A 25,393-nucleotide genomic window follows, 5' to 3' on the forward strand; every position below is an offset into this window, starting at 1 on the left:
GCCAATCTTAAAGGACTACCCACAGAGATTTGTACTATGAATCACAGACTTGAGGGGACCCAAAAAATGATGTAAAGGCCATTTTTCATACTCAAAGAAATAAGTGCATAAGGCAGGAAGAAGACTTGGAGAAAGGTAAGAAGTTTAGATGCAGGTGAGTGTTTCTGAATGGGGGCTCTGGTCCTGCCTCCTCCTAATGTTGAAACTTGGAAAGGGGAAGGAAGGACTTAGGTTTAAGGGTCTGAAGAAAGCCCTGCCTCTCCCCTGGAGCCCTAGGAGGAAGAAAACCCTCCAAGTGTCCTATGCCAACATGAAGTAACAAGCATCGAGTAGAAACAGTGGCAGGGCTGACCTAGACAATGAGAGGACCCACTGTTTCTCAGATGACAGCTGAGAGGGAGTGGAAGAGTTCACCAGGGCAAGGGGCACAGCGACCTGAATTGGAGGGCCCAAGTTACAGACAGACCTCAAGGGATCCGCCAGAACTGAGGAGAAGCCCAAAACTCCCAGAGACCCTTAGGCACAGGTCAAGCCAAGAAAATGGACCGGCTGTGACCTCTGGCCACCAAGGAAAGAGGCCACTACCAGAGGCCAAGCGGGAAAAGGCTGTTCAGCAGAGGCCAGCCTTGTTTCATGCAGCCCACAGACAAAATACCCATCCCTAAGGCCATGAGGTCATCTGAACCTCTTAAACCCAAAGAAACCCAGAGGAATAGGAGAACAACCCTGAAAGATACAAATTTTCTTCACATTTTTCATACCTCTGAAATGGGGCTAAGAATTACAATCAGTGGCCTCTTACAGTAGCATGTAGTTGGCCAGTTTGTACGGGTGATATTGTAGCCATTGTCTATTTAATGTGGAAGGTCAAACATACCAGCCTCAAAACTTGCCAAATGAGCAGGTGTCAGCAACTTTGGATAAAATTCCAAAGCAATAAAGAAGCAGTCATTACCTTTAGGAATAAAATGGTTGTAGGGAGGGGTGAGAGAAGCAGTCAATCAAACATTCCCCAAACAGGAGTCAAAAGTAGGTGTTACAGATTGGGCTTCCCAGGAAGCAGACTCTGAAATGGATATAACTATGCTAGAGGTTTATTAGGGGATGCTCTTAGGTTCACCACTGGTGGAAGGAAGCCGGATTGGACAGAGGAAAAATTGAGTTGTGACACAGTCACAATAAAGGCCTCAGCCCAACCCATGAGGAACTCTGAAGCTGGGATGATCGTTTCCACTAGTTCCTATTTGGGACAAGGGACCAGGCCTTTATACCCATGTATTGGCCAGTTTTGGGAAGGAAGCACAACCTTGGATGAAGTGGGGCCCTCTTCAAAGGTCCAGTGTCCAAAGGTATCTGACAGGTAAAGGCTCTCTGCCAGCAGCACTCCCAGCATCAGAGAGAATGCATGCTTCATTGCTGAAGGAGAATCTGGGTGGCACATGATAGCTCCCACCACAGAAGGCTGGCAGCGCCTCACTGAAAATCCAGCTTAATAACAACACAGAACCGATGGCTTTTAGGTTTTTTAATGGATTGTTTAAAGAAATGCTGAGCCACCAAACCTTCTGATGGCAAGGAGGATAACATTATGTAGAAAAGACAACATGAATGACGCAGTAAAAATGTGTTACAGAACAACGGGACTCTGAATGTGGAGGAGTCTTAGATATCCTTAACCAATTTATTTTGCTTATATTTCTCTTTGTCCATATGCGTGAGAGCTCTATATGAAAAACATTCTGTGACTAATCGTGTCTAAAAGAGTTTTTTTAATAAATATAAAAATTATAAGTGATTTTAGAAAGCACAAGAAATCTGAGATTTTTTTCCAAGCTTCTGATACCTACCCCTTTTGCAAGTTCTGAGGCTTGATGTCCACATGTGTACAGGCAACAACAACTACATCATGATGGCAACCACTTTATGACCACCACCCATCGCAATTCACATCACCATATTTAGAATATTAAAATGTGAAAAAATGTGTGTCTTATACATTAACGAAACACAGTACCTATACAGCAACCTATATAAAGTTCCACCTTAAAATTAATGACAACCTTAAGATTTCTGTAAAGTTTTTCATGAAGTATAAACTTTGTGCATACAGAAAAGTGTACATATCATTAGCATGTGGATCAATAAACTTTCAAAATTCAACCCGCATGTAATCAACCACTCAGACCAAGAAACAGAACATGAGCAGCACCCGGAATCCCCATCATGGCCACTTTTAATCACAATGTCCCATAACCATTCTCCTGGCTCCTCACACATGGATTCGTTTTTCCTGGATTATAACTTTATAGTAATGGAGTTGTACAACGTGGACTCTTTTGAGTCTGGTTTAATTTGGGGGTCAACATTACATGTGAGATTCAGCCACACTTTTGCATATGTTTGTAGCTTGTTTGTTCTGGTTGTTTTAATGTATTCCGTTCTGTGAATATACCACAATTTATCCATTCTACTACTGGTAGACATTTGGATACTTTGCAGTTTTTTTTTTTACTACAGTTGATCCTTAAAGAATACACGTTTAAACTGCAGAGATTCACTTTTTTTTTCCAATAAATGTTACACTGAGTGCGTCCACCTCCCATTCCACCTCCTCCACCTCTTCCACCTTTGCCTCCCCTGAGACAGCAAGACCAATCCCTCTTCTTTCTCCTCTTCCTCAGAGAATAAAGATGAAGGCCTTTCTGATGGTGGCCTTCCATTTCATGAATAGGAACCATTTTCTCCTCATTATTTTTTTAACGACATTATCTTTCCTCTAGCTTATTTTATTATAAGAATACAGTGTATGATACACATAACATACAAAATATGGGCAAATCAACCATTTATGTTGTTGATAAGGCTTCTGGTCAACAGTAGGCTATTAGTAGCTATGTTCTAAAGAATCAAAGGTTATACATGGATTCTGAACTGCATGGGGGTTTGGCACTCCTAACCCCCATTTGTTCAGGGGTCCACTGTATCACGAATAGTGCTGTGTCTTAGTCTGCTTTGGCTACTATAACAAAATACCATAGATGGGGTGGCTTGAACAACAGGAATTTATTTTTCATTGTTCTGGAGGCTAGAAATTCAAGAGGAGGGTGCCAGCACGATTGGGTTCTAGTGAAGGCTCCCTTCCTTGCTTGCAGGTGGCCACTTTCTCACTGTGTCCTCACAGGGTAGAAAGAGTGAGAGCAAGCTCTCTCTGTCTCTTCATAAGGGCACTAGGCCCATTATGAAGGCCCTACCCCCACAACTTCACCTAAACCTGATTACCTCTCAAGGGCCCCATCTCCAAATACCATCACATTGAGCATATGAATTTCAAGACACAATACAGTCCATAGCATGAGCTGCTATGAGCAACTTTCTGATGGATACATACCTAGAAGTAAATGGTTGGGTCATAGGGAATTCAAATTTTCACCTTTAGTAAATACTCTCAAATACTTTTCTGAACTAGTTGTACCAATTTGCATACCTATGAGGTATAGTGCACTTGAATTCCATTTGCTCCACATCCTTGAACTACAACATAGATTTGAAAATGCATAGTACTTGCTTCAAAGAAATTGAGTTACCTACATTCCAAAAGTTGCTAGGTTATCATGTAAGTTGGGTCTTTGGGAAGCAGATGCTGAGACAGTGTTTAAAAGTGTAAGGGGGCCGGGCGCGGTGGCTCACGCCTGTAATCCCAGCACTTTGGGAGGTCCAGGTGGGCAGATCATGAGGTCAGGAGATCGAGACCATCCTGGCTAACATGGTGAAACCCCGTCTCTACTAAAAATACAAAAAATTAGCCAGGCGTGGTGGCGGATGCCTGTAGTCCCAGCTACTTGGGAGGCTGAGACAGGAGAATGGCGTGAACCCAGGAGGAGCAGCTTGCAGTGAGCCAGTATCACGCCACTGCACTCCAGCCTGGGTGATAGAGCCATACTCCGTCTCAAAAAAAAAAAAAAGTGTAAGGGATTTATTGGAGGGCAATGCCTGTAAAAGATTTTTAAAAGGAAAGATTGGGAATGAAAGTCTTTAGACTGTGATGCAGACCTTAAAAGAAAGAAGAGAGGAAGCAAAATTGGGCAGAAGGAGTCTCAGATCATAGCGCACATCTGTCAACATCTTAGCCAACCCAATGGAAACTAAGATTGTCTATCGGAGGAATCCTATGTTGGGCAGAAATGGCAAGACCCTAAAACCTCCTGCCCTATTTAGTCATTGGCTAGGACCTTCCAAGAAGATTGTTGTCTAGACTTAACACAGGTAAATCCGAAGGTATTGACAGCTGGAGGCTGTCAGCTAACTGACCTCCTGACAGCTGGATGGCAAATTGTCTAACGAAGGAAGAAGATCTGGGCACCACGCCTCCATGACTGCCACAGTGCTCCCCTTGTGCCATGTGATTCCACTTTCATACATGCTTACAGAACAGCTCTTCCTGGGTTCCAAAGGGCCTCACTTCTTACTGGAAAACTTAGAAGACAGAGGTTTATGGGATGACCTACAGCCCACTCCCTGTTGGTCCTGGAGTCACAACTACTATTCATCAACTCCTTTGTCCACTGTCCATTCTCAATTTCTCTCATTCTCAGCTACTACTCCAGCTGGTCTGGGTGACTCACCTGGTAGCATGAACCAAATCCTCACTCTTGAGGAGTCTGAGCCCCTGGTAATCACACCCTTATGAGGCTGGGCTAGCTGCACTTGTCCTTCTGTAGTCATAATTGACCAGGTGATGCTACCTCACTTCCACATATATTTCCCCATCCCCATTGTATAACATAGCCCTACCTCCTCCTTTTTATTAAATCAATTAGCCCTGTCAACACAATGACTCATTTTCTTGCCTATTGGTCCCTGATTGCAAGGAATTCAAAAATGCCTATATTTTAGTGTGTAGTTCAGTTCTCCTTTGACATGTCCTCTGGAGAGAGTGTTCTACCTTTGGGACCAGTACCACTCACACTGCAGACCCCAATGTTGTGGGCCAGGGAAGCATAAAGCCACACAATAGGTCACTGGGATTGATGCTACTTAGGACCACTCCTGCTTCTACCCCTTGATTATCCATGTATTTTTCCTGCAGGGGACACAGAGTCAAGTAGGGGTGTCTGATTCAGTGCTGAAATCATGTCTTAGAGGAAGGCACCCACACCCCATTCTCACAGAGTATTGCCTCAAGCTCCACCAGAACATTTCAATGCTCTATCAAGTGCCAGCTTCTGGACCGTATGGTAAGTGATACAACCAATGGATACCATGATCATGGGCCCGCTGCTGTAGCTCCTTCACTGTGAAATGGTTATCCTGATCAGATACTACGTGTTGTGGGATCCCATGCCTGTGGGCCAGTTTCTCCATAAGCCACTGGATAATATGCTGGATGAGGCTCTGCAGGCACGAAAGGCAGACCCACACCCAAAACAGGTGTCTACTGCTATGATAACAAATTGCCACCAAGTGGATCAACTGGTCTCCCCAAAAAGTAGTGCCATATTTGGGGCTCAGCATTGGTCTCTGGTACTGGCAGGTTAGACATTCAGAAGGGGCAATAGCTATGTCAGTCTTTTTAAGTGGTAGCCCATGCAGTTGCGTTCATGTGGGACCTCTATCTCTGCTACCATGACCACTCTATTCATGGGTCCATTTGACAATCTATCATGCCAGTTCTGGAGGAACCAATGATGAATGCTGACTAATGTAAACCGGCTGAGAATTTTGTCTATTTGGATATCCAATGTCACTTCTGTGATACATACTTTATAATGGACATTAACATGTCACACAAAAATCTTTACACTTTATGCCCATTTCCACAGATCTGTCCACATGCCTCTACTCCAGATCTCCTCATCTCCAAGTACCCAGTCATTTTCTTTCTAGATCTCTAACCGATCCATTAAATCATTGGCCATTTCCCATGAGTATATATATGTTCTTATCTTGGCCATTTGTCTTTCCATGCAAAGTAGACGACCAGATGCATTACTTGCAGCTCTACCCATCAACAAGATTTTTCTTCTCTACTTTATTTAGAGCCTATCCTGAGTGTGGTGGTTAATACAGTAGCTGTTCATTTTCAGCCCGTACTTGTATACTGAGCCAACCCAAATATAAACCAAGCTAAGGCTTTTTTCTTTTCCTTAGCTGGTCCTATGGGATCCCACCTATGGCCACAGATGTGAGCAGAGGGAGGGGTGCTGATGCAGTTGTGATGGGCGACATGAGGACTGCTGCTCCCTGCCCATGCAGCTTCTCATGCCCTCTAGTCTTGCTTAGACTCAGTTCCAGTTGTACCTTTTCCATCTTACAATGGATTGCTACTTGGCTTACCCAGATCTATGACTTGGCAAATCTAACAGTTTTCTATGGGAAACTTAATTCCATGTCACAATCAGAGCCCACAGGAGCTACTCAGTGGGAACCAGATTTTCTCCTTCTTTGCATTTATAATAATTATAGCATTTTAAAAGATGTACCAGGGCTCCAGGCTCCCAGAAGAAGCAGAAACAATGGGGATGGCAGAAGTTTGGCTCTAAGGGATTTATGATGATAAGAACTTAGAATTTGGGGAGCAACTTCTGTGGCAAGACAGACTGGTTCCAAGGAGAAATAATACCTCTTCAGGGACAGAGTTGGAGGCAGAGAAATTCCTAAAGTTAATGCTTGACTCAAGCGGGAGCGTTTATAAACAGTGAGGTGTATATTTTGGGCACTTATATGCTCAAGGTTCCTTGAATACAACTTTTTTTACACCTTTTATTTGCATCTTTTATTAAGCAGAGAAGTGAGATAAAGCACAACTGAAAGTGGAGACTGACTGCCTGTATTTGATTATGTGATGGATTAAATACAGTCATCAATTCTTTGCCCCTCCTTTCACTGAGAGGTGGAATCCCCTCCCCTTGAATATAGGCCGGCTCTGGTCCAGTTTTGACCAATCAAATATGGTAGAAATGTTACTCTGTGCAAGTTCCATGGCTGTACCTTAAGACCACCATGCTGTGAGGGAGCTCAAGTCCCTGGAGAAAGCGAGGCCATACGGAGGAACGCAAGAACGCAGAAGCACCAGAGATGCACATGAGGCCAAACATAGAACTGAGCCTGGCCACCAGCTGAATGCAGCCAAATGAATGATCCCAGCTGACGTCACCTGGAGCAGAAAGACCACCCAGCCAAACCCTGAATTTGTGACCTATAGAATTGTAAGCCGATTAAATGGATTCTAAAGTCCCGAACCATGGAATCGCAGGCAAATTAAATGGTTGTTATCTTAACCAAATAAGTTTTGGGGTAATTTATTATGCAATAGATAACTATTGAAGGTTATTATAGTGTTAGTGATAGAAGACCTTATGGAAACTAATCTCGATAATGACTTATAACCCCCTTAGATAAATTAAAAATAAAATCATCAGTCTGAGTGAGAAGTAGTAGCAGAGAGGGAATTCAGAGACGACGACTCAGTCTGTCTCTTTTAAAAACGGGAGTTTTCTATTTGGTTTCCCAGGGCTCCCTGTTATAAAGGGGGCACTGGCTTTATTAATAGAGCAGCTCACATGAATAAGCCAATGTTTCTATATTCCTTCTCCTCAACTGCACCTCCCTCTCCCCATCTCCACCACCACCACCACCAATTCCTTGCTTGAGAGTTATTCTGTAAGTTTTGACACATGAATATAATATCATGCAAACAAAAGGGCATTTTCAAGACAATGCATTCAACTGAAAAACCACATTTTAGAGTATTCACGTGGCTTTCTTGACCTTGATGAAAAAGTAAATGCAGAAAATTCCAACGCTATCTATCTATTCGGCTCTGCAGTGAACTCCCTGGAACTTTCTCCCCTGAGTCCCACTGTCAATCAAAGGGAAGCAAGGATTAGGTGATGAATGTGGCTTCTAGCATGGAGGAAACTGATGTCTACTCCCAAATGCCTCAATAATGTTTGTGACTGAGAGTCAGCCTCAGATTACTTGTCTTAAATGGAATACACTTCATTAAACAAATATTTATTGAGTTCCTATTATATGCCATGCACTATTCTAGACAAAACAGGCACAAAAGAAAAAAATCTATGCCCTCTTACTGCTTATATTTCTACTTGGGAGGGACAAAGTATAAATATGATAAATATATAAATTATATGTTATGCTAGAAGATGATGCATTCTATGGAAATAATAGAACCGGGTGAGGAGGAACAGCAATAGAGAGGAAGAAGGCAGTTTGCAGCACTGCATAGTACCATACGTGCCAGGGTGGACCTCGCTGAGAAGGTGATGTTTGCACAAACATGAAGGAGGTGAGTGAGTGAGCCACTTGGATATCTGGGGGAGAGTGTCTTTGGCAGATAGAACAATGAGGGGAAAGGCCCTGAGGCGAGAGATGCCTGATAAGTTCACAGAACAACAAGATTATTGTGTCTGCTGAGGAGTGAGGGAGGGAGTGAATAGTAGGAAATCAGGTATATAAAGGGCTGGGGGGGATAGGAGCTGATCATGTAGAGCCTTTAGCCATTGGAAGGCTTTGCCTTTACCCCTGGTGGAAGGGAGAGCCACTGGAGAGTTCTGAGCAAAAGAATGGCATATTCTGATTTACCTTTTAACAGAACCCCTCTAGCCTCTGAATTAACAGATTTGAGGCTGGCTGCAGTGGTTTACGCCTATAATCCCAGCACTTTGGGAGGCCACAGCGGGCAGATCACAAGGTCAGGAGTTCAAGACCAGCCTGACCAACATGGTGAAACCCATCTCTACTAAAACTACAAAATTTAGCCAGACATGGTGGTGTGCACCTATAATCCCAGCTACTTGGGAGGCTGAGGCAGGAGAATCGCTTGAACCCGGGAGGCGGAAGGTTGCAGTGAGCCGAGACGGTGCCACTGCACTCCAGCCTTGGTGACAGAGTGAGACTCAAATAAATAAATAAATAAATAGATTTGTAGGGGGCAAGGACAAAAGCAGAGTCTAGTTCAACAGTCCAGGGAAGAGATAATGATCTAGGTTTGATTTCTTTTTCTCATTTTGGGCTCTCTCAAGTCAATGGCAAATAAAAATAAAACTTGAGGGAAAGGACAAGGGAAAGGTAAATTATTTTTCCTGTTTTGTTTGACGTGTCTACCCTGTGCTGGGCTGTGGCTGGAGACTGGACAGGTCCCAGCTTGGGACCTGTCTTGGGGGTTATGACTGATGGGACAGAGGTAGTGAGGGAGAAAAGATGACTGTTTGCTTGCTTCCAAGCTTATTTGTTGGCAACTGCTCATGTTAGAGAAGCGGCTGGCTGGCTGAGGGAAATCTGATCCTTGGCTGCATGTGTATTTTGGAGAGATGGGTGATTGTGCACTTTTTGAACAGGAGACTCAGCCAGTCAGTCAATAATGACTGGGTTTTAAAGACTGAAAATACTTCCCGACTTAGAGGACTGGTATCCAGGTCCCTCCAAAAAGATGTGGGGAGGAGCCTGCAGCCAGGGCACACAGGAGGATGCATGGGCTGGAAGGAGAGTAAGCTCTCCTGCGCTTTTGATGTTCCATTGTCACTTCCCTCACATATGATGCACGGAAAATCCATTGCCTCCCACATTCAAGGAAGTATTCAATGAATGTTATAAAGGAAACAGGAAGGATTGTCCGCTGTGCATCACCCAAGACACACATCAAATACCAGGAATGATATGATTACCAGGTGACTTATCTTGTTCCTCTGAACACATGGAACCCCGAGACAAATCTACTCCCCATCAAGGGCTTTTATGGGTTGTGGTTTTGGAAATCAAAGCTTGCTGTATTTTATACAGACCTTTAGGAACCCTAAGAAGATTTAAATTTTAAAAGATGATGTATAGTACTGACCATTGTGCCTTTTCTAAGTATGCGACTTCCTCCTTTTCTTTTTCTCTTCCCCACTCACTGCCTTCAAGACTCTCATTGTTTCTTTTAACCAACACCTTTTGGGTACCTCCTATGTACCAAGCATGGAACTCAGCTCCAGATGTTCAGAACTGAGTAATTCAAAGCCCCTGCCCTTCAGCTGTATTTGTTCTAGGAAGTAGAGGGAATTTCACAGAACCCTAATGCATTGTGAACAAGGGCTAAGACAAAGAACCCCAAAGAAGGGATAGATTCGTCCCTGAATTGGGTCTTGGAGGGTGAGATAAAGAAGAAAGTATATTTGTGGCGGAGTAAATAACAGCTAATAGTTACAACTGGCTCTCCCTCCCAAAATGTGTGCATATGCATATATATTTATGTAAATTATGCTGATGGAATGTGTACACAATTTACAAAAATAATGAAATATATAATACTCATTATTATAAATTCCATTTCACCAATTAATTCTCACAAAATGCTTTCAATGATTTTTTGAACTCTTGTATCCATAGCCAATTTATGGTTGCAACTGACAAATGAGTGTAGCTGTGAGAGATATATTGGTTGATGTTTTTGTTCACATTAATAAGATAAAAATGAGACAAAAATGTATGCCAGAATTTCACTCATTGGTCAATGACGTGAGTAACTACAACTAGTTTGCTGAATCAGGTAATAGTCATAAATACTGGAAGAATATTTTCTCAAATTTTTGTGCTGTTCATATTAGGTTGGTGCAAGTGATTGCGGTTTTCCCCATTACTTTTAATTATTGACATTTTCCCCAAAATTTTTTAAGTCTAAACAATCAACAAAACAATAAACCAAGTTTGAATTTGTAGCATTTGCTGATTTCTGTGGTGTAAATACTCCCTACATGAATAATTTCAAGCCACCAATGTGACAGGAGATACACAGTAGCAAGTTATCATTCAGTAGCTTCAACATACAGGCACAATAGACACAAATAACTTCAAGAGCATAAATAAAAGTAAAATACTTAGAATATGATAAGTTGAATTTATTGCCTTTGTTTCTAAGTATAAGGTAATATAATTGATTTTTAATAATGGCTGTGTTTAACAGCTGTCTTGCAAAATCCCTGCAAATTGAACAATTAAGCTGTCATGAGCCTGTCCAAGCCATCTTCAGCACACTGCTGGTCCTAGCACACAGTAAGAGTTCAATAAATAACACATAACTATTGGGTATTATGCTTATTACTTGGGTGATGAAATAATCTGTACACCAAACCCCCATCACATGCAGTTTACCTGTATAACAAACCTGCACATGTAACCCTCAACCTAAAATAAAAGTCTTTTAAAAAAGAATTCAGTAAATGATAGTTGACTTTTTTTCTTTTATTAAGGAACAAAAAATTAGAAATGGATTAGCCAAGGGGGATAAAACAATGATTGGCATGAGTGCATGAAGAAAGGGTTTTCCAGAAAGCACGGTCATGTTTGCCCCTCCTCTGCCTGAGTGCTTTCAGTGTCATTTTCCTCTGGAAGTGTCAGGCCTTCTTTTCACTATGGAGGAGAAAAGGCACCGTGGAATGACCCACATGTGTCAGTCTCCCTCCTGTGCAGGCCAAGCATGATGGGCCTCCCCACAGAGCAGATAATGTTCCCACTTTGTGCGGAGACAATGCTGTTCACCCCTGCCTGACCTCTCACACTGTGTCAAGTGACACCAATAGATTGTCTCCAGTGGTGCAGCCATCTCCATGCCCAGCAAGATCTGGAAATGTTTGTGACTTTGCCACAAAGAGCTTCTAAGGTGTCAGTCAAGAAAACACTCCCTCCTGAAATGTATGTGACAAAACCCATGGAGAGCAAGCTGTTAATATTGAAATAACAAAATCTATATGCTCCCTGGCAGAAGCTTGGGTTCTGAAATACACCTCACCATCTCTGTGAGCTGTTGCTTAACTCCCCAAGACACTTCCCCCAAGCACCAATGTGCTTGCTCTCAGGACAGCAAAGGAACAAAGTATTTCAAGTGATGGTCCAATGGTCTTGGTAAAATGTGCCAGTATCTTTCACTTGGAAGCCTCAGCAAGCCTTTCTTTGCCTACAAGCTGGACGATGGGAACAGGTAAAGAGAAACAGAGAGCGTTCAGGAGAAGGCATATCCACAAGCTAGGTTGTTAAATATGAATTCTAAATTTCTCTTCAAATAATTAATATGTCAGTATGTTCAATTCTTTGCTTTCTACTTTTAAACTCAACTTCCTCATAAAGCAACCTTTTCAATTACCTACTCCACCCTGACTCATTCCGATCACCTGCTCCACCCTGACTCATTCTCCACCCTGCATCACCATTTTTTCCTGCCAAAGCACTCACCTCTTCATTCTCTTTAAATTAGCCAATCGGAATTAGTTTAGCCTGTGCGGTCTAACCCTAGCCAATAGGGGAACAACACAGCAGCAAGGGCCACCTGCATCAGGGATAAGAACCCCTTTCCCTCCCTTGTCCAGGTGCGTGCTCACCATTGCTCCATCTGTAAGGGCGCACCCTTCTATAGAAGTACCTTGCCTTGCTGAGAATTAAGAGAAATTTTTATATTCTAATGCTATTTCTTTTGCGGCACCGAAATCTGGGGGCTCATTCAGGATTATGTTCCCCTCTGGGGCAGTCTCTGGTTCTCTCTGGTGTGCACCCCGCCCCCTGTGGTGTTCTCAGCGGGGAGAAATCAGAACCCACCCAGTGCCAGGAATAACCCGCACTCTCAGCAATGCAAAAAAAACCAAAAACAAAAACAAAAAACAAACAAAAAAACAAAAAACAAAAACTGGCCAGCAACCTAGCTTAAAGGATCCTCACATACTACGGCACAGACCAAGGAAGGAGAAACCATGGGAGCCAGTAAAGTATTTCCTTGGTGGTCAGAAAGCCACAGCAGGGGCAGTGAAGTACTCCTTGGTTGGGGTGGTTTAAAGGTTAAAAAGCAGCAAGACATCCCCACTGTGGGGGACTGAACCTCACACAAACCTCCAGTAGTAGAAAAGGCAAGAAATTTCCAGTGGGGAAATTGAGCCTCACCCCAAAAGGCAAGAAATTTCCAGTGGGGAAACTGAGTGTCACCCCAAAAGGTGAGAAATTTCCAGTAAGGGAAACTGAACCTTGAACCTTACCCTAAAACTATCAAGATGGAAAATATCCCAAGCACAACAGAGAGCAAGGTGGATAAAGACGGTAACAAAGATATCCCCCCAGATAGCCCCCTAGGTCTCATGCTAAAACACTGGAAGGATAATGAAAGGACTAAACATAGGAAAAAGCAACAAATGATAAAATATTGTTGTTTTATTTGGACTCAGGGACCCATCCTCAAACCCTCAATCTTCTGGCCAAAGTTTGGATCAAACGAGGATGTAATGTGTTAGCTTCTAATCTGATATGTTAATGATAAAAGTCCACTGTCTCAAGGAGAACTAGGTTATGCCCTTTGTTGGAAGCAAGGACCTGCCCTCCTTTCTCCCTTAAAAACAAATAGGGAAGAACCCAATCTGGCACCTCAAAATGAAAAGTCAGAGGAGCCAGCTCTCATGCCTAAAGATTCCAGTGCATGGCATCCCCTAGACTATCTTCTCCTGTTCAGTGTCCCCAATCTTTTCCCTCAGACAGCCACTACCACCTCAGATTCCATTCCAAATTCCCCCTCTACTCACGTTATCCCTCTCCTTATAACCCTGACTCTTGGGAATTACCATCTCACCAGCCTGTTCTCTCCCAACTTAACTACCCCTCTCTAAAAGGACTCCAGTGTGAGGTAGAACAATATAAAAAAGATATTCAGAATTTCGCATTTCCCTCTGTACCTAAGAGGTCAGCCCTGACCCTCTTCCGTTTGAAAGAGGTACCACAATGGGGGGGGGGGGAGCGTTGGCTTTGTAAATGCTCCCCTAACCAGTTCAGAAGTCCAGAATTTTAAAAAGGAGTTTAAACCACAACTAGATGACCCTTACAGAGTGGCAGACCAAATTGACCAATTCTTAGGACCTCAGTTATACACTTGGGTTGAGTTAATGTCCATCTTGGACATCCTCTTTTCAGAGGAAGAAAGGAATATGATTCGTAGGTCTGCTATGGTAGTTTGGGAATGTGAGCACCCTCCCCGTGAAAACTTTCCTACTGCGGACCAGAAATTCCCTGCCCGAGACCCCCAGTGGGACAATAACAACACAGATCACCAGGAAAATATGCAGGACCTAAGGGAGACAATAATAAAAGGAATTCGGAAATCAGTACCCCAAACCCGAAATCTTTCTAAAGCGCTTGATATACAACAGGAAAAGGATGAAGAGCCTATGAGATTCCTAGACAGACTGAGGAAGCAAATGAGGCAATATGCAAGCCTCAATTTGGATGACGTCCTTGGGTGAGGAATGTTGAAACTCCAATTTGTCACTAAAAGTTGGCCTGACATTTCAAAAAAGTTACAAAACATAGACAATTGGGAAGACCGTCCTCCAAGTAAGCTTCTCGGGGAAGCTCAGAAAATATATGTGAAAAGGGACAAAGAAAAACAGAAACAAAAGACAAAACTTATGTTTTCCACCTTCCAACAGACAGCTCCAAACCCAGGTACTTCCAGACAGAGCTTCCAGGGAGCCAGAAACTATAAAGGGTCTGAACCCTCTTTTAAAGGACCCCAGCCTCCATCTGGAGGACCAAGGTCCTTGTCTACCAGGCCCCCTAAAGAGTATAGGGGAGCAGGGTTAAAGAATCCCAGAACTAAGAGGGAGGAAGTACAAGATAGGTGCTATAAATGTGGAAGAACAGGCCACTTCAAGAGAGGAGGTCCTGAACTAAGAAAGGAGAAAGAAGCCCTTCCACTCATGACTTTCCAGGAAGAATAGGGGGCTCAGGGGCTCTGTCTCTTTTATCTTGAGTCCCACCAAGAGCCCTTGATAAATTTGGAGGTGGGACCTAAACATGAGCTTATCACCTTTTTAGTTGATTCAGGGGCTGCTTGCTCCTCTGTTTGTTTCCCCCCATCTAATGTTGTCTCCTCCTCAGAGGAACTTTTAGTCTCCTGGGTAAAAGGGGAAGGATTTAGAGCTAAAATTTTAGAAAGCACAGAAGTTAGATACCAGGATCGCTCAGCTCATATTCAGTTCTTGTTAATCCCTGAAGCAGGAACTAATTTACTTGGGAAGGATTTAATGTTAAAGTTTGGCATAGGTCTACAAATCAGTCCAAGAGGATTCCTCACCACATTAAACCTACTCACCACTGCAGATGAAAAATATAGGATTCTAATGTCTGGTTCAAAGAAGGAAACTGAGGGAAACTCCAAGTTCCTCCTATCCACATCAAGCTAAAAACCTCGGGAGAAGTAGTAAGAAGGAAGCAATACCCTATTCCTCTAGAAGGTAGGATAGGGTTGAAAGCTATAATCAAAGGCCTTATTAAGGACGGGCTTCTCAAGTCCTGTATGTCCCCTTATAACACCCCAATACTGACAGTCAAGAAATCAGACAGGTCATACTGGCTAGTACAGGACCTTAGAACTATCAAGCAAATAGTCCAGACTACCCACCCCATTGTCCCCAATCCTTACACCATTCTTAGCAAGATTCCATATAATCATCAATGGTGTACTGTAATAGATTTGAAGGATGCTTTTCGGTTATGTCCCCTGGCTGAAGATAGCCAAGATATATTTGCTTTTGAGTGGGAGGATCCCTACTCAGGGCGGAAACAACAATATCAATGGACGGTCTTGCCCCAAGGTTTCATAGACTCCCCTAATCTTTTTGGCTAAATTTTAGAACAAGTACTAGAAAAAGTTGTCATCCCAGAACAAATATGCCTTCTTCAGTACGTGGACAACATTCTTATATCTGGTGAAGATATAGAGAAGGTAACTGACTTCTCTACACATATTCTTAACCATCTGCAGTTTGAGGGGCTACAAGCCTCAAAAAGAAAGCTTCAGTATGAAGAGCCTGAAGTTAAATATTTAGGCCAGTTAATAAGTGCAGGCAAGTGACGGCCTGAATGAATTGAGGGAATTGTATCCCTACCCTTGCCTCAAACTAAATAAGAACTCAGGAAATTTTTAAGGTTAGTTGGATATTGCCACTTATGGATTCACTCATATGCACTGCACAGTAAAGTGTTATATCAAAAGCTTGCCCAGGAGAAGCCTAACCATCGCCTGTAGACTTCTGAGGAAGTTGACCAAGTCAAGAGGCTGAAGGAAAGGCTCATAACTGCCCCCGTTTTAGCCTTACCCTCCCTAGAAAAGCCATTCCACCTTTTTGTTAATGTCTACAGTGAGTTAGATTTAGGAGTACTAACTCAAGAACACGGAGGCCGCCGGCAGCCTGTAGCCTTCCTGTCAAAGGTCTTAGACCCAGTCACTTGTGGATGGCCTCAACGCATCCAGTCCATTACGGCTATGGTAATAGTAGTCGAGGAAAGCAGAAAGTTAACTTTTGGAGGAAAACTGACAGTAAGCACGCCTCACCAAGTTAGAACTATCTTAATCCAAAGAGCAAGGAGATGGCTTACGGACTCAAGAATCTTAAAGAATGAGGCCATCCTGTTAGAAAAGGATGATTTAACATTGACCACTGATAACTCACTCAACCCAGCAGGTTTCCTAACAGGGAATCCAAATATAAGGAGAGAACCTCATGTTTAGATTTAATTGATTACCATATAAAGGTTCAACCAGACCTAGGAGAAACCCCCTTCTGGAATGGACAGCACTTATTCATAGATGGTTCCTCCCGGGTGATTGAGGGAAAAAGACACAATGGGTATTCAGTGATTGATGGAGAAACTCTCGTAGAAATTGGGTCAGGAAAATTGCCCAACACTTGGTCCGCTCAAACGTGTGAGCTGTTTGCACTCAGCCAAGCCTTAAAGTACTTACAGAACCAGGAAGGAACTATCTATACAGATTCCAGGTGTGCCTTTGGAGTGGCCCATACATTTGGGAAAATTTGGACTAAACAAGGCCTCATTAATAGTAAAGGTCAAGACTTTGTTCACAAGGAGCTGATCACCGAAGTATTGAATATTCTTCAGTTGCTGGAAGAATAGCCATTGTCCATGTTCCCAGACACCAGAAAAGCTTTCTTTTGAAAGTTGAGGAAATAACCTAGCAGATCAGGTAGCCAAGCAGACTGCTGTGTTTTCTGAAATGCATATTTTTCACTTAACTCCCTACCTCCCTCCGCCTACCATAATCCCCATTGTCTCTTCCACCAAAAAAGAGAAACTAATAAAAATAGGCACTAAAGAGAATTCAGAAGGAAAGTGGATACTGCCAGATCAGAGAGAAATGTCTAAACCCCTTATTTGGGAACTCTCGTCCTAAGTACATCAGGAGACCCATTGGGGGCCCCAGACCATGTGTGACGCAGTTCTCATAGTTTATGATTGTATAGGAATTTATACCCTGGCCAAACAGGTTACAGATAGTTGCTTAGTATGTAAGAAAACTAATAGACATACTATAAAAAGATTACCTCTCGGGGGAAGGAATCCAGGCTTAAGGCCATTCCAAAGTATCCAAGTTGATTACACAGCAATGCCTCCAATAGGTCATCTAAAATATTTACTAGTGATAGCAGACCACCTCACTCACTGGGTCGAAGCTATCCCATTTTCAAATGCAACAGTCAATAATGTAGTTAAGGCCCTAATTGAAAATATAGTACCCAAGTTTGAACTAACAAAAAATATTGATTCAGACAGCAGAACTCATTCCACCACAAGATTATTAAAAAGCTATCCCAAACATTAGACATTAGATGGGAACACCATACTCCCTGGTGCCTGCCCTCATCAGGGAGAGTAGAAATAATGAATCAGACTTTAAAACTACTTAACCAAATTAGTCTTGGAGACTCGATTGCCATGGACCAAGTGTCTTCCTATCGCCCTGCTGAGAATTCGAACTGTACTATGGAAAGACATTGGTCTTTCTCCTTATGCGATGCACTATAGATTACCTTATTTGCACTCCCCTGCTGATATTCCTACCTTTGAAACAAAAGATCAATTCCTTAAAAATTATATACTTGGTCTATCTTCTACTTTCTCTTCTCTTAAAACTAAAGGTCTATTAGCACAAGCACAGCCCTTGGAGTTCCCGGTGCATCAACATCAGCCTGGGGATCACGTCCTCATCAAGAGCTGGAAAGAGGAGAAGCTTGAGCCAGCCTGGGAAGGGCCTTACTTAGTGCTCCTAACTTCTGAAACCGCAGTCCGCACAGCAGAGAGAGGATGGACTCACCACATCCAAGTCAGGAAAGCGCCACCCCCTCCAGAGTCATGGGCCATAGTCCCAGGGGAAAACCCTACCAAACTAAATCTAAGAAGAATTTACTCTCTTTCATCTGTTCTGTTACTCTTTCTTCTGTCCTTACTCTATCGCTGACCATCTAGTTATTAACATAATCAAGTCAATTTCGCCTCAAAACCATTGCATTTGATACTTGCCCTGTGGAGATTTGTCAAGTCAAAGACAGCTCTCTACTTCAGAAAAGTATCTCTGTCCCTCCTGGCTCTCCTCAGATTGGGCATTAGTGAATTGGGACCACTTAATCTGCTGAGATTTTGATAAAGACCAGGGTCAACCAGGAGTCTTGCCCCCCGATGTAGAGTTTTTATGCCATACTTGGTCCAATATTCTGTGGACCACTAAAGAGTGAGGATGGACTGCCCCAACTAGTGTTTGTAATTTCCTAAAACCATTTATTCATTTTACTAAAAGGATAGCTCCCCCCGCAACGGTCAGCTAAACCAGTGCAATCCTATACAGGTTATTATTTTGAGCCCCCAAAGTTCTTCCCCTTTTCTAAGCCAGTTACCTTCTTTAAGCTGGTTTTATGGTATGGGGGCTGAGGTTTCAGGGACAGACCCTATTGGATTATTTGAAATGTGTTCCTTTGATCCCCTGCCACCTGCACCTGCCTCTAAGCTTTTTTCCAAAACCCCTCACAACGGAACCATTGTTCCTCCTCCATCTAACGACAAGGCCAATATAGTGATGGTAGAAGTTAAAGACTTAAACTTTAGCAATTGAGACAGGATACCAAGATGTAAATGCCTGGTTGGAATGGATCAAATATTCTGTCCGCACGTTAAACAAAAGCAATTGTTTTGCTTGTGCACACGGCAGGCCTGAGGCCCAGATTGTCCCTTTCCCACTAGGGTGGTCCTCTGGTCGACCGAGTACGGGCTGCATGGTAGCTCTTTTCCAGGATTCTACAGCCTGGGGTAATAAGTCATGCCAAGCTCTCTCTCTGCTATATCCCGAAGTCCGACACCCTGCAGGTCAGCCCCCGAGGGCCATCCAGCTTGCGTTTCCCAACACTAAGTTCCCTTCGTGTCTCTCACAACAGGGAGGAAACTTAGCACGTAGTGTCTCTCATGACAGGGAGGAAACTTGGCATTACTTGGAGACCTGAGGGATGCAGTGAGCTTAAGAACTTTCAAGAGCTTACCAATCAGTCAGCCTTTGTTCGTCCCCAAGTGGACGTGTGGTGGTATTGTGGTGGACCTTTACTGGACACTCTGCTGAATAACTGGAGTGGCACTTGTGCTTTAGTCCATTTGGCTATCCCTTTCACCCTGAGATTTCATCAACCAGAAGAAGGAAACATAAGAAATAATAAAGCGAGAGAAGCCCCTTATGGATCTTTCAACTCTCACGTCTATTTAGACACAATTGGAGTACCATGGGGAATACCAGATCAATTTAAAGCCTGAAATCAAATAGCTGCAGGATTTGAGTCAATATTTTGGTGGGTGACAATTAATAAAAATGTAGATTGGATAAACTATCTCTATTACAACAATGATTTATTAACTACACTAGAGATGCTGTTAAAAGAATAGCTGAGCAATTAGGGGCTACTGCTGGCCAGATGGCTTGGGAAAATAGGAGAGCCTTAGACACGGTATTAGCAGAAAGAGGAGGAGTTTGCGTCATGATTAAAACTCAATGTTGCACCTTCATCCCAAACACCACCACCCCTAATGGAAGTATAACAAAGGCATTTGCAAGGTCTGACTGCTGTATCCAATGAGTTAGCCAGCAACTCAAGGGTAAATGACCCCTTTACAGGATGACTAGAGAAGTGGTTCGGTAAATGGAAAGGAATAATAGCCTCAATTCTTACCTCCCTCGTAGCCATAATAGGTGTACTTATTCTGTGTCATACCATGCATCCGTAAGTAGATGCAGAGGCTCATAAAAATGGCACTTATAAAACCTCCCTTAACTATCCTCCACCTTATCCAGAGAAGCTTCTTCTTTTAGAAAATCAAGCAGAACAACTAACTCAAGACATGTTAAATAAGTTTGAAGAGAAAGCTGTAAGAAAAATGCAAGAGGAGGAAGTTGTTAAATATGAATTCTAAATTTCTCCTCAAAGAATGTCAGTATGTTCAATTCTTTGCCTTCTACTTTTAAACTTAACTTCCTCATAAAGCAACCTTTTTCAATTACCTACCCCACCCTAACTCACTCCAATCACCTGTTCCACCCTAACTCATTCCAATCACCTGCTACCTGCTCTGCCCTGACTCATTCTCCACCCTGCATAAAAAGCACTCACCCCGCTATTCTCCTTAAATTAGCCAATCGGAATTAGTTTAGCCTGTGCGGTCTAACCCTAGCCAATAGGGGAACAACACAGTAGCAAGGGCCACGTGCATCAGGGTTAAGAACCGCTTTCCCTCCCTTGTCCAGGTGCATGCTCACCATTGCTGCATCTGTAAGGGCGCACCCTTCTATAGAAGTACCTTGCCTTGCTGAGAATTAAAAGAAAATTTTATATTTGAGTGCTATTTCTTTTGAGGCGCGGAAACTTTATATATAACACAGATGAAGTACTGGTCAAACTAGTAATCAATTCCCACTTCCCTGAATGAGTGTTCAGAGAAGCCTGCTCCATCTCCTTTCTCGAGGGCCACAGGAAGATGGCAGGGAGGCTGGATGTGGTGGCTCACACCTGTAAATCACAGCACTTGGAGAGGCTGAGGCAGGTGGATCACTTGAGCTCAGGAGGAGTTTGAGACCAACCTGGGCAACATGGCTACAAAACTCCATCTCTATTAAAATACAAAAATTAGCCAGGTGTGGTGGTGTGTGTCTGTAGTTCCAGCTATTCAAGAGGCTGAGGTGGGAGAATTGCTTGAACCCAGGAGGTGGAGGTTGAAGTGAGCTGAGATTGCGCCACTGCACTCCAGCCTGAGCGATAGAGCAAGACTGTGTCTCAAAAAACAAAAAAGAAGATGACGACGGCAGGGAGAACCAGCCACAGTGAACATCTATACACTGTCTGTCCTACCACTGTCCCTGCTTCTCTGGATCTTGCCTTCCCATTTCCTCAAGCCACATGGTTTCCATGAGAGAGGTTTGCGTAACATTATCCTGTTCCCCTAGCTCCAAGTTACCAATTCAGAGGTAGGTACCATCACAATTTAGCCTAATTAATCTTATCCCCTGGGAAAATGTGACTTTGGGCTTTGGAAAAGGGATGGGTCTCTCTCCAGGCTACTGAACGTGCTACACATAAAACTTTGGTCCAGTCGGCTGCCATATTGCTTGTGCAGATTAAGTAGAAGGCAAAACCAGTCATCAGAAGAGAACAAGAGAGCAAGGCCACAGACAGAAGCAGAGGCAAGCGATGGCAAGAAGTCCCGACCATTTTCAAGTCTGTGGTTCCACTGGGATCCTAAGCCCCGGTGCATTGCTGCTCTAGGTCCATATCTTTTTTAAGAGGCTTTTAAAGCTCTGAAGAAAGGAGGAAATAAAGAGCTGGCTTCTCCAGAAAATTCTGTGGTTGCCAGCAGCTTTCTCTTGTCAGTTAGTCTACTATATTGCTTGCTGTGTGCCACTGTGAAAAATGGTTATTTTCGAACTGCCACTAATGATGATAATATAATAATAATATTTATGGAGCATTTAAAAGAAGCCAGATACTGCCCCAAGCACTATACACGAATTAGTTTCTTTAATCCTCCCAACAATCTTATAAAGAACGTATTGTTATCATCCAGTTTTAGAGATAAGTAGCATTAAGTGTTGGGATTTACTTGATTAAGTTTCTGTATCTCATGTGTCCATAGAGTATCTAGGCAGTTTCATCACTTGTGAACTCCATTTGTTATACTTAACATTCTGACTTTTGTTTCATAAATATGGTTGTTTTACTTACTTATGTTTTATCTGATTCCAGAAAAAATTGAGGAGCACCTCATTAAAAACATATATGATGCTTACATAAATATAGTCAACTGATCTTTGTCAAAGGAGCAAAGGCAATACAATGGAGAAGAGTCAAAGAGTCTGCTCAACAAATGGTGCTGGAACAACTGGACACCCATATGCACACACACAAAAAAAATGAATCTACACACAGACCTTATACCCTTTCACAGAAATTAACTCAAAATGAATCACAGACCTAATATGTAAAACACAAAACTATGAAAATCCTAGAAAATAACAGGAAAAACCTAGATGACCTGGGACCTTGGGTTTGGCAATGACTTTTTAGATATAACACAAAGGCATGACTCATGAAAAAAAGAACTGAACTATTGTATGTGATACTGCAATTATGGATACGTCATTATACATTTGTTAAAACCCATAGAACTTACAACAGCAAGAGTGAACTCTAATGTAAATGATGGACTCTAGGTGATAACGATGTGTCAATTATAGGTTCAGGAACTGTAATAATTGTACCACTCTGGTGTGGGATGTTGATGATGGGAGAGGCTAAGCATGTGTGGGAGCAAGAAGTAAATGGGAAATCTCTGAACCTTCTGCTCAGTATTGGTGTGAACCTAAACCTACTCTTACAAATAAAATATTTTAAAATACATATATAATACAGTACAAACAATGAATGTAACTGAATTCTCCACTGGGACAAAGATAAAATGAGAATAAGACATGATGAGTGCAGGAGTGATGATGATACAGCAAAAGCATGACAGGGAGTTTAATGTGAAGGACATGTATCACAGCAGCATGGTTTATAATAAAAATTAGAAGCTAAATCTATGTCCCACATGAATAGCCAAAATAAATTATGACACATGCATTTGATGAAATATACCACGAAATCAGATTAAAGACCTTGGAAAATACCCACAAAGTATTTTTATGAATAAAATGGAATTGTTGTAACACTAATTTTATACAAATTTAAGGAATGTAGGAACAAATTTCAGGCTACAAATTCAAGTCTGCGAAAAAGTACTTCTTTATTTTTTAAAATAACTTTCAAGTGGTAGAAACTGAATTACCCAGAGTTCCAGAATCCCTATCTGCTGCCAAAGATGCCAAGGCATAGGGGTTGAGAGAGGCGCAGGGAAGGATCCCTCTCTAGATCTCATCTTCTCTCCACACTGGCATTGATTCAGACAGCCTCAGTTCCACACAACCTTTAATTATTGATCCAAGCAGGACACTGCTGGGCCATCCTTGTCCAGGCAACAAGAACACTCCAAGACCACTAACTCTCTGAACCATATCCACACCACTCCTACCTGTGCCAAAATATTCTGCTCCTCCTCCCCAACTCTGAAGCACAGAAGCCTTACTGGCAACATATAACATTCATCTACTCAGGTATTTCCTCTGATCTGTGAAAGAAAATCCCCAAGCCCTTGCTGAATGTCCAGACTGTCCCCAGGACACGGCACACAGACTCCCCTGTGTTTCAGTGGCTCCATCATTGTCTTCTCTAGGGCGTCAATATAATGAAGGAGAACCCAGGAGGCAAGACTACATCTCAGGCATCCTGCCAAGGCCTAAGCTCTCTGTTTCCTCATGTGACTGCTGATTTTTAACTTTATTGATTAGTTTTCCATGGTTTTGAACTTACTATAAATGAAATATACAATAAATACTCTCATTAATTTTGTTTCTTTCATTCAACATTGCATTTGTAACGTCCATCCATGTTGTTCCACATACAGTAATTTATCCTTTGTCATTACTAATGGCATTCCTTTGTACCTCCATGACATTTTATTTCTATAATAACTTACCAGACTGATGAGGAAGGCTAGAGTCACAGGCACGCATCTCCATCTACCAATCCAACTGCATTAAAAAAAAAAAAAAAAACCATGACTTAATTTTTCAAAAACTGTACCTAATTTCTACTTCAAGCATCTATTCTATGAGACGATAAAACAATTTTTGCCTATTCAGGTTCTTTCCCCTGCCTCTTTCTTTGCCTTCCTTCCTTCCCTCCTTCCTTCCTTCCTTCCCTTCTTTTTTCCTTCCTTTCTTCCTTCTTTCATTTCATCTTTCTTTCCTTCTTCTTTTTTTTCTTTCAGAGATGGGATCTCGTTATGTTGCCCAGGCTGGTCTGAAACTCCTGGCCTCAAGCAATCCTCCTATCTCAAACCTCCAGTGTAGTTGGGATTACAGATACAAGCCACCATGCCCAGCTCTCTCCCCTTTTCTAAGAAGCATCTAATTTCTGGAGAAGGAGTTTACGAAAGTATGAAAAGGGACAAGCCAATTACACTTAAAAATTTCCAAAATTTTCCATAAAGGACAGTATATATGATTTTGAAATCCAATCCTATACAGGAAGAAGCATGAGTAAATATGTAATGTATGCCATTATATATTATGAAATAGATGTTCCAAAAATACCTAGAATCATACTTAGTGTAGCCAATGACTTAACCTTTGGAGTGATGACTTGGAATTGAGGCTGAGTCAACAGCAGATTCATGCCTTTCATACCACCCCCCTCCCGGCCCCCAACACACACACACAAACACAAATACACAGGAATGATTGAATTAGCATAACATGTCTAGAACTCAACTTCACTCTATTTGAAGAGCATCTCATTGTCCCTCCTACACCATGAATGCCTGTATTAGATGCCCAGCACCTCTTTCCTTCCCTAGGAATTGTCCCTTACTCATTCACATGGTGATAGTGATGACAGTATTGACTACTGACTATGTTTTCCTGTGACTACATTAGCACATTTTATTGGCTTACTGCCACGGAACTGTAACAGGCTGAGGTAGGTTTATTTGTTTGTTTGTTTGTTTGTTTTAACAGATAGGATCTTGCTCTATCATCCAGGCTGGAGTGCAGTTGGGTAATCTTAGCTCACTGCAGCCTCAAACTCCTGGCCTCAAGTAATCCTCCCGCCTCACTCTTTCTAGCAGCTGGGACTTCAGACATACACCACCAGGCCTAGCTAATATTTTTTCTATTTATTTATTCATTTCTCCATTTTTATAATTTAACTTTTGTTTTAGAATCGGGGGTACGCGGGCAGATTTGTTACAAGGGCATATTGCATGGGGCTGAGGTTTGGGATATGAATGATCCCGTCCCCCAAGTAGCAAGCATAGTACCCAACAGTTTTTCAGCACTCCTCTCTCCCACCTTCTAGTAGTTTCCAGTATCTATTGTTGCCATCTTTATGTCCATGAGTACCCAATGTTTAGCTTCCACTTATAAGTGACAATCTGTGGTATCTGA

Source organism: Macaca nemestrina, chromosome 2, assembly GCF_043159975.1.
Source record: "Macaca nemestrina isolate mMacNem1 chromosome 2, mMacNem.hap1, whole genome shotgun sequence".
In the NCBI taxonomy this organism is placed as follows: Eukaryota; Metazoa; Chordata; class Mammalia; order Primates; family Cercopithecidae; genus Macaca; species Macaca nemestrina.